The sequence below is a fragment of the Astatotilapia calliptera genome, chromosome 14 (genome assembly GCF_900246225.1).
Source record: "Astatotilapia calliptera chromosome 14, fAstCal1.2, whole genome shotgun sequence".
In the NCBI taxonomy this organism is placed as follows: Eukaryota; Metazoa; Chordata; class Actinopteri; order Cichliformes; family Cichlidae; genus Astatotilapia; species Astatotilapia calliptera.
In genome coordinates this window covers 16,628,840-16,641,568 of record NC_039315.1, presented here as the reverse complement: position 1 = coordinate 16,641,568, position 12,729 = coordinate 16,628,840, and positions in this window count along the sequence as shown.

Below are 12,729 nucleotides of genomic sequence, written 5' to 3'. Positions count from 1 at the left end.
GCTTGTTTATATTATGCTAACATAGCTGTGTCGCTAGCGGTCACGTAGTACATCATTACATACCAGTTAGCCAAACTTCAGTAACCCTACAAATGTAAGTAAGTAAGTAAGTAAAATTTTATTTATATAGCACATTTCTATGCTCTATGATCATTTTATTAAAGATGAAAGACTTTAGCTCCTCCTTGAATCGCTACCTTATCGTGGTGGAGGGGTTTGTGTGTCCCAGGGATCCCAGGGGCTATGTTGTCTGGGGGCTTTTGCCCCCTGGTAGGGTCTCCCATGGCAAATTGGTCCTGGGTGAGGGACCAGACAAAGAGCGATTCAGAAGACCCTTATGAAAAGAACATCGAGGGAACAGTTTACCCTGCCCGGGATAGGGTTACCGGGGCCCCGCCCTGGAGCCAGGCCCGGGGAGGGTGCCCGAGGGCGAGCGTCTGGTGGCCGGGCCTTAGTCCACGGGGCCCGGCCGGGCACAGTCCGAAGAGGAGACATGGGCTCATCCTCCCACAGGCCCACCACCCGCAGGAGGCGCCATAGGGGTCGGGTGCATTGTGTGCCGGGTGGCGGCCAGGAGCGGAGGCCCTGGCGGACTGACCCCCGGCTGCCAAGACTGGCAATAGGGACATGGAATGTCACCTCTCTGGTGGGGAAGGAGCCTGAGTTAGTGCATGAGGTTGACAGGTACCGGCTAGATATAGTCGGGCTCACCTCTACGCATGGCTTGGGCTCTGGAACCAGTCTCCTGGAGAGGGGCTGGACTCTGTCTCAGTCTGGAGTTGCCCCTGGTGAGAGGCGGCGGGCTGGGGTGGGTATTCTAATATCCCCTCGGCTTGCTGCCAGTACGTTGGGGTTTTTCCGGGTGGATGAGAGGGTTTGTTCCCCGACTGTCATCTGCGCTTATGCGCCGAGTGGCAGTTTGGAGTACCCAGCCTTCTTAGAGTCCCTGGGGGGGGGGGGGGGGGGGGTGCTCCACCTGGAGGCTCTGTTGTCCTGCTGGGAAACTTCAATGCTCACGTGGGTAACGACAGCGAGACCTGGAGGAGCGTGATTGGGAGGAACGGCCTCCCTGATCTGAACCCGAGCGGTGCTTTGTTATTGGACTTCTGTGCTAATCACAGTTTGGCCATAACAAACACCTTGTTCGAACATAAGAGTGTCCATAAGTGCACGTGGCACCAGGACGCTCTAGGCCGTAGGTCGATGATCGATTTTGTAATCGTATCACCAGACCTGCGACCATATGTTCTGGACACTCAGGTAAAGAGAGGGGCTGAGCTGTCAACTGATCGATCAAGGTGGCGGGGGAGGACGCTGGACAGACCTGGTGCACCTAAACGCGTAGTGAGGGTGTGCTGGGAACGTCTAGCAGAGGCCCCAGTCCGCGAGATCTTCAACGCACACCTCCGGCAGAGCTTCAACAGCATTCCGAGGGAGACTGGGGACATTGAGTCCGAATGGACCATGTTCAGCGTCTCCATTGCCGAAGCTGCTGCATTGAGCTGCGGCCGCAAGGTGGTTGGTGCCTGCCGTGGTGGTAATCCCCGAACCAAATGGTGGACACCAGAGGTGAAGGGAGCCACCAGGCTGAAGAAGGAGTCCTATCGGGCTTGGTTAGCCTGTGGGACTCCGGAGGCAGCCGACATATCGACAGGCCAAGCGGAATGCGGCTCGGGCAGTGGCTGAAGCAAAAACTCGGGTGTGGGAGGAGTTCGGAGAGGCCATGGAAAAAGACTTTCGGACTGCCTCGAAGAGATTCTGGCAAACCGTCAGGCGTCTCAGGAGGGGAAAGCGGTGCTCTACCTGCACTGTGTATAGTGCTGGCGGAGCGCTGCTGACGTCGACTGAGAAAATTATCAGACGGTGGAAGGAATACTTCGAGGACCTCCTTAATCCCACTGACACGTCTTCCGAGGAGGAAGCAGAGTCTGGGGATGAGGGGAATGACCCGCCAATTTCCGGGGGCGAGGTCACTGAGGCAGTTAAACAACTCCTTGGTGGCAGAGCCCCTGGTGTTGATGAGGTCCGCCCCGAGTTCCTGAAGGCTCTGGACGTTGTAGGGCTGTCCTGGTTGACACGCCTCTGCAATGTTGCGTGGAGATCAGGGGCAGTACCCGTGGACTGGCAGACCGGGGTGGTGGTCCCCATCTTTAAGAAGGGGGACCGGAGGGTGTGTTCCAACTACAGGGGGATCACACTCCTCAGCCTCCCTGGGAAAGTCTATGCCAGGGTGCTGGAAAGGAGAGTTCGTCCGGTAGTCGAACCTCGGATACGGGAGGAACAATGCGGTTTTCGTCCTGGTCGCGGAACACTGGACCAGCTCTTTATCCTCTCGAGGATACTTGAGGGTGCATGGGAGTTTGCTCAACCAGTCTACATGTGTTTTGTGGACTTGGAGAAGGCATTCGACCGTGTCCCTCGGGGTGTCTTGTGGGAGGTGTTGCGGGAGTATGGGGTGTCTGGCCCATTGCTAAGGGCCATTCGATCCCTATACAACCGTTGCAAGAGCTTGGTTCGCATTGCCGGCAATAAGTCGGACTCGTTCCCAGTGAGTGATGGGCTCCGCAAGGGCTGCCCTTTGTCACCGGTTCTGTTCATAATTTTTATGGACAGGATTTCTAGGCGCAGCCAAGTGGCAGAGGGCTTTCTCTTTGGTGGCCTCAGAATCTCATCTCTGATTTTTGCTGATGATGTGGTTCTGTTGGCTTCATCGGGTGAGGGCCTCCAGCTCGCACTGGAACGGTTCGCAGCCGAGTGTGAAGCAGCGGGAATGAGGATCAGCACCTCCAAATCTGAGGCCATGGTTCTCAGCCGGAAAAGGGTGGAGTGCCCACTCCGGGTCGGGGATGAGTTCCTGCCCCAAGTGGAGGAGTTCAAATATCTCGGGGTCTTGTTCGCGAGTGATGGGAGAAGGGAGCCGGAGATCGACAGACGGATTGGGGCTGCAGCTGCAGTAATGCGGACGCTGCACCGGTCCGTCGTGGTGAAGAGGGAGCTGAGTGTAAAAGCAAAGCTCTCAATTTACCGGTCGATCTACGTCCCTACCCTCACCTATGGCCACGAGCTGTGGGTAGTGACCGAAAGAACGAGATCGCGGATACAAGCGGCAGAAATGAGCTTCCTCCGAAGGGTGGCTGGCCTCTCCCTTAGAGATAGGGTGAGAAGTTCGGCCATCCGGGAGGGGCTCAGAGTAGAGCCGCTGCTGCTCCACATCGAAAGGAGCCAGCTGAGGTGGTTCGGGCATCTGACAAGGATGCCCCCTGGGCGCCTCCTGGGTGAGGTGTTCCAGGCATGTCCCACCAGGAGGAGGCCCCGGGGCAGACCCAGGACACGCTGGAGAGATTATATCTCTCGGCTAGCCTGGGAACGCCTTGGTGTTCCCCCGGATAAGCTGGAGGAGGTGGCTGGGGAGAGGGAGGTCTGGGCCTCTTTGCTTAGGCTGCTGCCCCCGCGACCCGGCCTCGGATAAAGCAGATGAGGATGGATGGATGGATGGATGGATGGATGGATGGATGGATGGACTTTAGACAGTTTTTCAACTCTCGGTAATGCCATAGTGATCGTTTGATATATGGACCTACAGCGGAGTTTAGGCCCAGACACGGCTAGTGACGCCAGACTTAATGACCGGATATGCACATGTCAACCACACACTTCAGGAATGGAAGCTGTGCTTTTGCTAGGCTGGAAACAGCAGCAATGAGCTGAGGTTACAGAACCACTAACACATGGTTTGGGTTGCAGTTGGAAGAAGAAAAAATATCACCTTAAACAACCCTTTGGAAATTGTTTGTTTGATTATGACATTGTCATACTGGTAAGTTGTAAACATAACACATGTAACTGCTTTAGTTACATCTGCCCATTCAGTGCAAGAAGGTAAGTCACCAAACAAATGACAGTACCTGAATGGAATTACTGCTTGAAAAATGGGATGCACCATGAAATTCTTTTCATGGGGCACCTACTCAGTCATTAAAATATCATCGTACAGAAAATGGTCAATAACAACCCTCCTCTCACTTACTCAGTTAGCAGCACGCTTAAACAGCCATTCCAGTAATGAGTGAGCTATCTATTCATTTTTTAACTCATTTTGGGACATGGGCAAAAGAAAATAGGATAAACTATCAGTTCTATTGAACTCACTGCATTACTCTTTAACTAGTGTAACAGCACAGACTGATCCTGGAGCTGGTGACATATTTGCTGAAACACGACTGCCAGCCAAATTGTTGACAAGACGCCTCTGAGGTAACTAAAATATACTATACATCTTAAATATTTGAAACCAAACAGATAAATCAAATAAAATAAATTTCAACATCCAACAAGGTAAGAATTGTGAGCTTTTGAAATGAGGTTGTTGAACTTTGAAATGACATCCGATTGTACCCAGTAGACATGGCAACTTGGCCTCACAAGAGTACTCGTATGAAAAAAAGCCACTACTCCCTTTTTTTATTACTCTTGTTTTGCTTCTTACTTCTATAAACAGTTACATCAGTGCATTTCTAATGAGTTTTACTTATTTATATTCTATATTATATAAATATTTACTTAAACAGAATCATGGACCCTTGGATTGTAAAATTTTTACTACATTATGATAGTGCCACTCTAAATGATGGCTTGATATTTTAGTCATATTTGAACATATGATATAGGCTACTTCAATACAGTTTGAACAGGTGCCTTTGGTTTCCCAGGTCCAAAAGTATTTGAAGAATGACACTTTTTTTCCCCCAAACAGCTGCTATGATGATTGAACTTCATGGTGACCTTTTAAGAATAATTAGTCTAACGAGAAAAACATCTGAGATATTTCTATTTTTAGTGAACCTTCCCACAAGATCACTTGCTTGAGGGAAACCACAAGGAAGTTACAGAGAATGGGTGTTGTATTATGAGAAAACGAAAAGAAGCAGTTCCCTTCCATCATGAAGACGACATTACACTGATTTGAATGGATTTTTTTAAGAATTGTATTGCCTCTTTAGGAATTACAGCCTTAAGAATTGTAATACAGTGGTATGAAAAAATGTTTTCCCCATTCTTAATTTCCTATTTATTTGTATGTTTGTCAATATAGTAAACATACAAACACAAGTAAACACAAAATGCAGTTTCTAAATGAAGTGAAGGGAAAAAAATCCAAACCTTCATGGCTCTCTGTAAAAAGGCGATTGCCCCTAAACCTAATAACTGGTTGGGCCACTCTTAGCAGCAACAACTGCAATCAAGCATTTGCAATAAATGGCAATGAGTCTTTTACAGCTCAGTGAATGACTTTTGGCCCACTCATCTTGAATCTTAGAGTTGTTGTAATTCGGCCACATTCAAGGGTTTTCGATCACCGCCTTTTTAAGGTCATGCCACAGCATCTCAATAGATTTAGGTCAGGACTTTGACTAGGGCACGCCAAAGATCCTCAGAGAATGGCTAGAGGTGAGTAGGTATTTCAGTGGGGTGTGCTTACTTGCAGGTAGAGGTTTAGCACAGGAGAGGGTGACTGTAAAAGTGGCCACTGGGGGTTGAACACGTGAGAGGAGATGGTCCAATTCCAGGAGGTCCAGAGGGGGGAAGGTCCAAGGGAGACATTACAGGGCAGGAGGACAGGCCACGGAACGAAAAAAAAAAAGTTTAATATTTCCTACAACAACCTTTGTGTCAGAAATTGACGTGTTTGCCTCCACTCAGCAGTAAAGGCGGTCCTTCCTATTTCCTTTCCTTTATTTGTTTTTGAAGTTAGTTGTTGAAGGTAATGACCGGATTGTTTTGAAATTAAATAAGTACTCTCATATAAACACCATTGTTAAAAAGGTTTTCTGTAAAATGATTTAGTAATGTAGGTATCCTTAGCAGATAACCATTTGTTCAATGTATTTCTGTCTGACTGGGGTACAGCAGGGCATCAGTTGTCCACACTTTGCTCACCTCTCTTTTTTTGCACAGTAATCATGAAACAGTGGTATATATGCTTTCTGTGGAAATTGTTTTAACATTTCTATCTGAAAATCTGCAAACCTGTACAAAATTACACTATATTAAAAAAAAACATATAATAATAATCAAATATATAGTTCCACTACTAACTTGGCAACTATTAGAATTTTTTTGAATTGGTTCCAGTACAGGAACCAGCATGATGGAAGGGAACTGCTTCTATTCCTTTTCTCATTATACAACACCCATTCTCTGTAACTTCCTTGTGATTTTCCTCAGGCAAGTGATATTGTGGGAAGGTTCACTAAAAATAGAAATATCTCAGATGTTTTTCTCATTAGACTAATTATTCTTAAAAGGTCACCATGATGTCCTAGTAGATGTTGGTAAATTGTACGTGATACCCACATGTTACACAATGCTCTTGTGTGCTATGTCTGTCTAAAGATAACAGGGGCATTAGCAGCCTCAGATCAACTTCTGTCGGTGCTGTGCTTTTTGGAAATCGAATTTCCCAGAGGAACCCACCCGAGGGATTAATAAAGTTCTATCTTATCTTATCAACAACACATTATGCCATTTCACTTTTCATTTAACAGAATCCAGAAGCCAAAATGCAGACGTAAATAGACCCTAGACTCAAAGTGGAGATGAGCCAACCACAAACTAATATATTAACTAATATAAACTAACCAATATATTCTACCACAGTGGATTTTAAATTGAAAACCAAGAAGTGAACTTTCAATAAGAGAGTAAGATGTCAATGCAACTTAGGGAGCCATCGTTAGGCTGAAAAACAAAAACAAAATAAACTCTACAGTGCATCCAAAAAGTATTCACAGCACTTCAGTAGTTACTGAAGTAGTAAGTAATTTTTCACCTGAGAATTTGACACACAATACTTCATAATGACAAAGTGAACAGAGTTTGCTTGAAATTGTTACAAAGGTGTTTAAAACTATAATAATTAATAAATAAATAGATTCCCCACTTGCGCTGAGGGTGGTCTATATCCTTCAAGCTTGGGTCCTCTAGCAGCTCAGTATCGTTGCTCGTCCTGCATTAGAACTGCACTCTTCTGGATAGATGTTGATCCTGGGATTTGCTGGAGCTACTCACCCAGTTAAGAGGTCACTGCCACAAGTGCTCCGATTACAGTACAGTAATGCCACTGCTGTACAGTAATGCCACTGTTTTGCACATGTCTCAACTCTGTATATTTTTATATATTTTATTTTATTGTTTACTCTATTTAATTTGTAAAATATGTGTGTATACACACACACACACGTAGAAAAATATTTAGTATACACATCCAGAAATGCATATACTATTATATATTGTAAAGTAGTAGTAGTATTTATTTATTGTCATTGTCAAGAACAATGAAATTGCGTTTGGGGCTTCCATACAACCCAAAAAAAGAAGAAAATAATAAATACCCCTTAAAACCCAAGTGTACATATTTAACCCAGTGTGACTCCAATGCAATAAGACAATCCTTAGCAATAATGTTCGTAGAAATTCAGACAAAGACCTGAGAAACATGACAAAATACAACAATGCAACCCATTCAATATTATTGTACTGTGAGATATGATATCAGATATGATAGTTATCTATTTAAGAAAGAGGGGGTGGGGGGGGCAGGAGGGGGAAGAGAATAAAGATATGATGCACCAATGCAGACCAGTTCATTGCTATTAAGAAGTTGGATATGGTTATTGTCCGTGAGAGGGGGGCAGAGAGTTCAGGAGCCTCACAGCCTGTGGATACAGGCTTTGGCCAGTCTGGATGTTCTGGCCTGTATAGACCTGTACCTTCGCCCTGAGGGCAGCAGATGGAAAAGGTGGCGCGCAGGGTGATGTTGGTCCCGCAGGATACTGTGCACCCTCCTCAGACAGCGAGTGGGGAAGATATTACTGATCTCTGGCAGACTTGTTCCAATAATTCTGCCAGCTTCTTTCACCACCCGCTGGAGTGCTTGCTGATCGGCCTTGGTGCAGCTGGGGAACCACACTAGAAATCCATACGTCAGAACGCTGCTGATGGCACAGTTGTAGAAGTTCAACATCAGAGATCAACATCAGAGATCTGGGAATGTGTGCGCTCCGCAGTCTCCTCAGGTAGTAGAGGCGCTGTTGGGCCTTGTACATATATTTATTAGTTTCAGATTTAGCCATTCTTGTATTTTGCTTGTTTACATTATTGTATTTTGCACAACTCTGTTGCTTGTGAAGCTCGCACACAAGAATTTCACTCACATGTACTGTACCAATGTACCTGCACATGTGATGTGACAATAAAAGTGATTTGATTTGATTACTATACTCAAAATAACTACTGACATTAAATAACCTACCACAAAATAACTATTTAAAATAACTATTTAAATAAATTTACATGATTAAATTGCTTTATTTTACCATCATGCAATTCTGTTATTCCAACTTAATGTACTTGAATTGGACCAACTTAATCAATTAATGATGAATCAATTTATTTACTGCAGTTGAGTCCAACTTAATTTAATCCTGCTGATCCAACCCACGCAAATTATGTTAGTCGAACAGAATTATTGCATCTAATAGAAAGCCATTTATTAACGTGGAAATCCTTTTCATGATTATTTTAAATTCATTTAAAGCGTTATTTTTTGGAGTGTTCAACAAAGTCTAGAGTCTGCTTAACATTAAAAAAAAATCTTTTTTTCCCTGCACTTTGATCAGTTTTAAACAAAATTCACGTAGCTGTCGCTCCATCCATCCTCTTCCACTTGTCCTTTTCAGGGTTTCAGGGAGGCAGGAGCATATGTCATGGGGCATTGGAGGAGAGGTGGAGTATACCCTGGATAGATCACCAGTCTATTGCAGGTCTAACACAGAGAAACAGACAACCATTCACCCTCACACCTATGGGCAATTTAGAATGATCAATTAACCTAGCCCCACTAACTGCATGTCTGCAGTCTGTGGGAGGAAGCAGGGGTATCTGGAGAACACCCATGCAAACACGTGAAGAACATGCAAACTCTATGAGGGCAACAGTGCTATGCACTTCATGTTTTTGTCCTTGACAGGTTAAACTGCAATGAATAGCAATAGCATACTTGTCCTATGTGTGCATGCTTTTCTGCTTCTTATAACCCAGTGATTTTCCTGTGGTTTGAAATCTTGAAATCAGAGGACAGAGGAGGATACTACGGATAGGGCGAGATCGAGGCAGATGAGTTACTTTGGTGATTTCTAAAAGAGGCAGCTAAAAGAAGAATGTTCTGGAAAATATTTATAACTTTCATACTGACCCTGACTTAAGCATTCAGCTGGGTCTTAAGGGACTATACTTTCTACTTTCTCAATGCATCAGTTGGAATTAGAGTACAGTGGTCCCTCGCTATAACGCGGTTCACTTTTCGCAGGCTCGCTGATGCACAGATTTTTTTTTGCAATTTTGAATGCTTTTTGGGGTTTGTTACAGTGCATTATGTTCTGTGTCCTGATTGGCTGTAGGCCATTGTCAATCAATCTCGTGCCATGTCTCCTGTACAGTACAGAATGTGTTCAGTTTGTCAAATTTACATAAATCTTTGATCGCTAGCAGTGTGACTCTGAACTGCTGTACTGTATGTTTATAAGTTTTCTCCCCAACAAACACAACAATGTCAATGAAATGTTTTCCACCCTCATAGGCACCTGCAGTAGCACCCAAAGGGCAGAGGAAGATGCTAACCACCGCACAAAAAGTTGGACTTCTGGACATGCTAAAGGAAGGGGGAAGTTACCTATTTTTCAGACCATAAGGCACATGCATTGTGAGGTGCAAATCATCCTTCTTGCTTCCTCCACTTATGTACCATTGATTCATTAGTGTTAAATTCTCTTACAGCTGCACTATTCCCATGTTCTGGAACTGAAAACAGGGTTTGGATTCATTCTATAATATTGGACTTATTTTTCTACAAAGGTTTGAACTTTGAGAGAGTTTAAACAAGAGAGAAAAGTGTGAAAATGTTCATGCCTGTCTGAGAAAAGTGTATAAAGTGTGTAGTGAGGGGTTATACGGCCTTAAAACAACTATAATAATTGTAAAAAATAAAGCTAGCTACTTTGCGGATTCCACCTATCGCGCGTTATTTTTAGAACCTAACTCCCGCAATAAACGAGGAACCACTGTATACATAATATACTTTCTGTATAAAAGATTGTACATGGGAACAAGAGGTCAAAGACAAGAGAGTGATCACAGTTGAACAGGACGAATTAATCTTTCATGTGTAACCCAGGTCCCACGTAGCTATGGTAAAGCTAGAGTATATAGTACAATGAGACTGGGCCTGGGTTCGTAGTGCTACTAGTAATGATACCTGATACTAGGGCTGGGCGATATGACCCAAAATTCATATCTCGATATTTTTTAGCTGGATGGCGATATAAGATATATATCTCGATATATTTTTTTAAAGTCATAAAGTAAGAACTAAAAGAGAGTTCTTAGTCAAAGCTGTGTCCCAGATGTCACACAGGCACTTTTATTAACATAGAGCAGATGTACATAAAATTTACTCAAAAATAAATTATGAGCATTTATTAAATAATAATGCTCCATAAATAAAAGAAAACAATGTTGTTTTTGTGCATAACAAAAAGCTCACAATTGTGCAGTCAAAATGTAAACTAAAAGACGCTAAGCATAGTAACAAAGACAGATTTCACAGCTGCTCTGTTCCCAACTTGTACTGCGTGACTGACAGCCTGGAGTTTGAAATCCGCTTCGCAATCACGTCTCTTAACAGGTGCCATTTATGGTCCTTATACACAGTAGGGTAATATTACGTTGAAGCACAGTACGTATCACTCCGCGAGGCTCAGCCGTAATCCTCCGACAATCCATCAAGCGGTGCAGCTCCGTAGCTTATCAAAGTCGTACTAAAGCATTTTTTGACAGATTGCTGAGCGCCGTGTTCCACATAAAATCGGTTCGCGGCCACCAAGCACAACCAGAATTCATACATAAGGCGCGCTGTCAACTTTTGAGAAAATGAAAGGATTTTAGTCCGTGCAGCCCCTGGGCTGCATGGCGTTAGCGTCGTTAGCTCGTTAGCGCGGTTAGCTAGCTAACACGTTGACGTCGTCCAGCCCCACACACGGGGCGATGCGCAGTAACTCGTTAACGGAGATTTGCCGTGTCCATCTTGTCGCTTCCTGCAGGTGAAGCGATGGGGGAGGAGGGGGAGTTGTGTTCAGTGAAGGAGAGGCGAGGCCGAGTAACGTTGCGTAAAGACGAAAGTGGACGAAAGAGAGGCAAACTTGCGGCTCCACAAGTATAATTATAACGTAACACAGACTATATCGATATAAAGGATATTGTCACATCTTACATCTCGTATAAAAATATATTGATATTTTTTAAAAACTCGATATATCGCCCAGCTCTACCTGATACCCTCTAATTTAACTAATAAGGACCACCACAACTGTATTTTACACAAATTTATCCCTCACCGGGTATTTATTTAGACAAAAAGAAATGAATAAAATAAACAGTTACTTTTATAAAATGAATTGAATTCAAATAAACAAACAAAAATACTGTAAATGTGACTACATGGATTATAAATAAAAGATTATCAACACAAAATACCTCTTTCTTAGGTGCCAACTGTTATTTCAGTTACAACAGCTCACACCTTTAAAATGGATGAATTTCAACCTTTGATAATAACTTTGATTAAAACTACACACTTACTCAATTTAAACCAAATTTGTAACAGTGGGCACACACACACACACACTTTAACCTGTCCACACTACACCTGTAGCACGGTGCTTGTTGCAGGCCTGATTCGAAGTTCGGGTGCGGTGAGGCCTAAAACTGATGGCCGCTTCACTCAAACTGAGCCATAAAACAAAATACGTGCACTTTAGTTCCAGTTAGTACTCACGAGTCCAATGAGTTTGTTAGTGGGGCAATCAGAAATGGGCAGTTAGTTCACCAGTAGTGAAGACAGTCAGGGGTGAGAAAACAGCCAGGGGTGAGAAAACAGCCAGGGGTGAGAAAACAGCAGGGTCCATCTGGGTAGACACCTCTCTCTCCCTCTCCTTTCAGAGCGTCCCTTGGCTTCTAAACATATTAAAACACGTGAGCTACAATACCAAATGCTATCACATAACGATTTAGCATTAGCATGCTTTGACTGAAAATCACAGAGCTAAACATACAGCATGGCATCACAGCACATAACGCGGTAAGCTGCACTAATTAGCAAGCCGCTAGTTAGCATCACATATCACGCTATTTTATCACTATAACGAATAGTTACAGTACAAATGTCAAGGCACACAGTCTCATTTACCTCTTGCAGATCACAAATAAGTAATATCAGGACCACGGGTAGTCGACCTCAATGATACACTTAGATGCAAAATCCACACCACGTTTGCCTTATGACATCTCTCTCTTCGGACTTAGCTTCTGTGTCCGCTCCCACAGATTCACACAAACTTTACCACTCGTCCCGCCCCCATAACATAGAAGAGTGACATTGACTGGCTCGTCAGCACAACAACCAATGACAATACAACATTGAGGTAACTGACATTAGATGGGTAAATAAACTTAGGTTACACCCCAACATATTGATTCTGCACAGAAAATGAACTCTAAATCATGAAACCCTTTTATTTATTGGACTCTTAACTGTAAATGAAATACATTTGTACCAAAGCATATGATTTTAAACATTTTATCAACTATTTATATTTTAACCATTTTTTATAACAG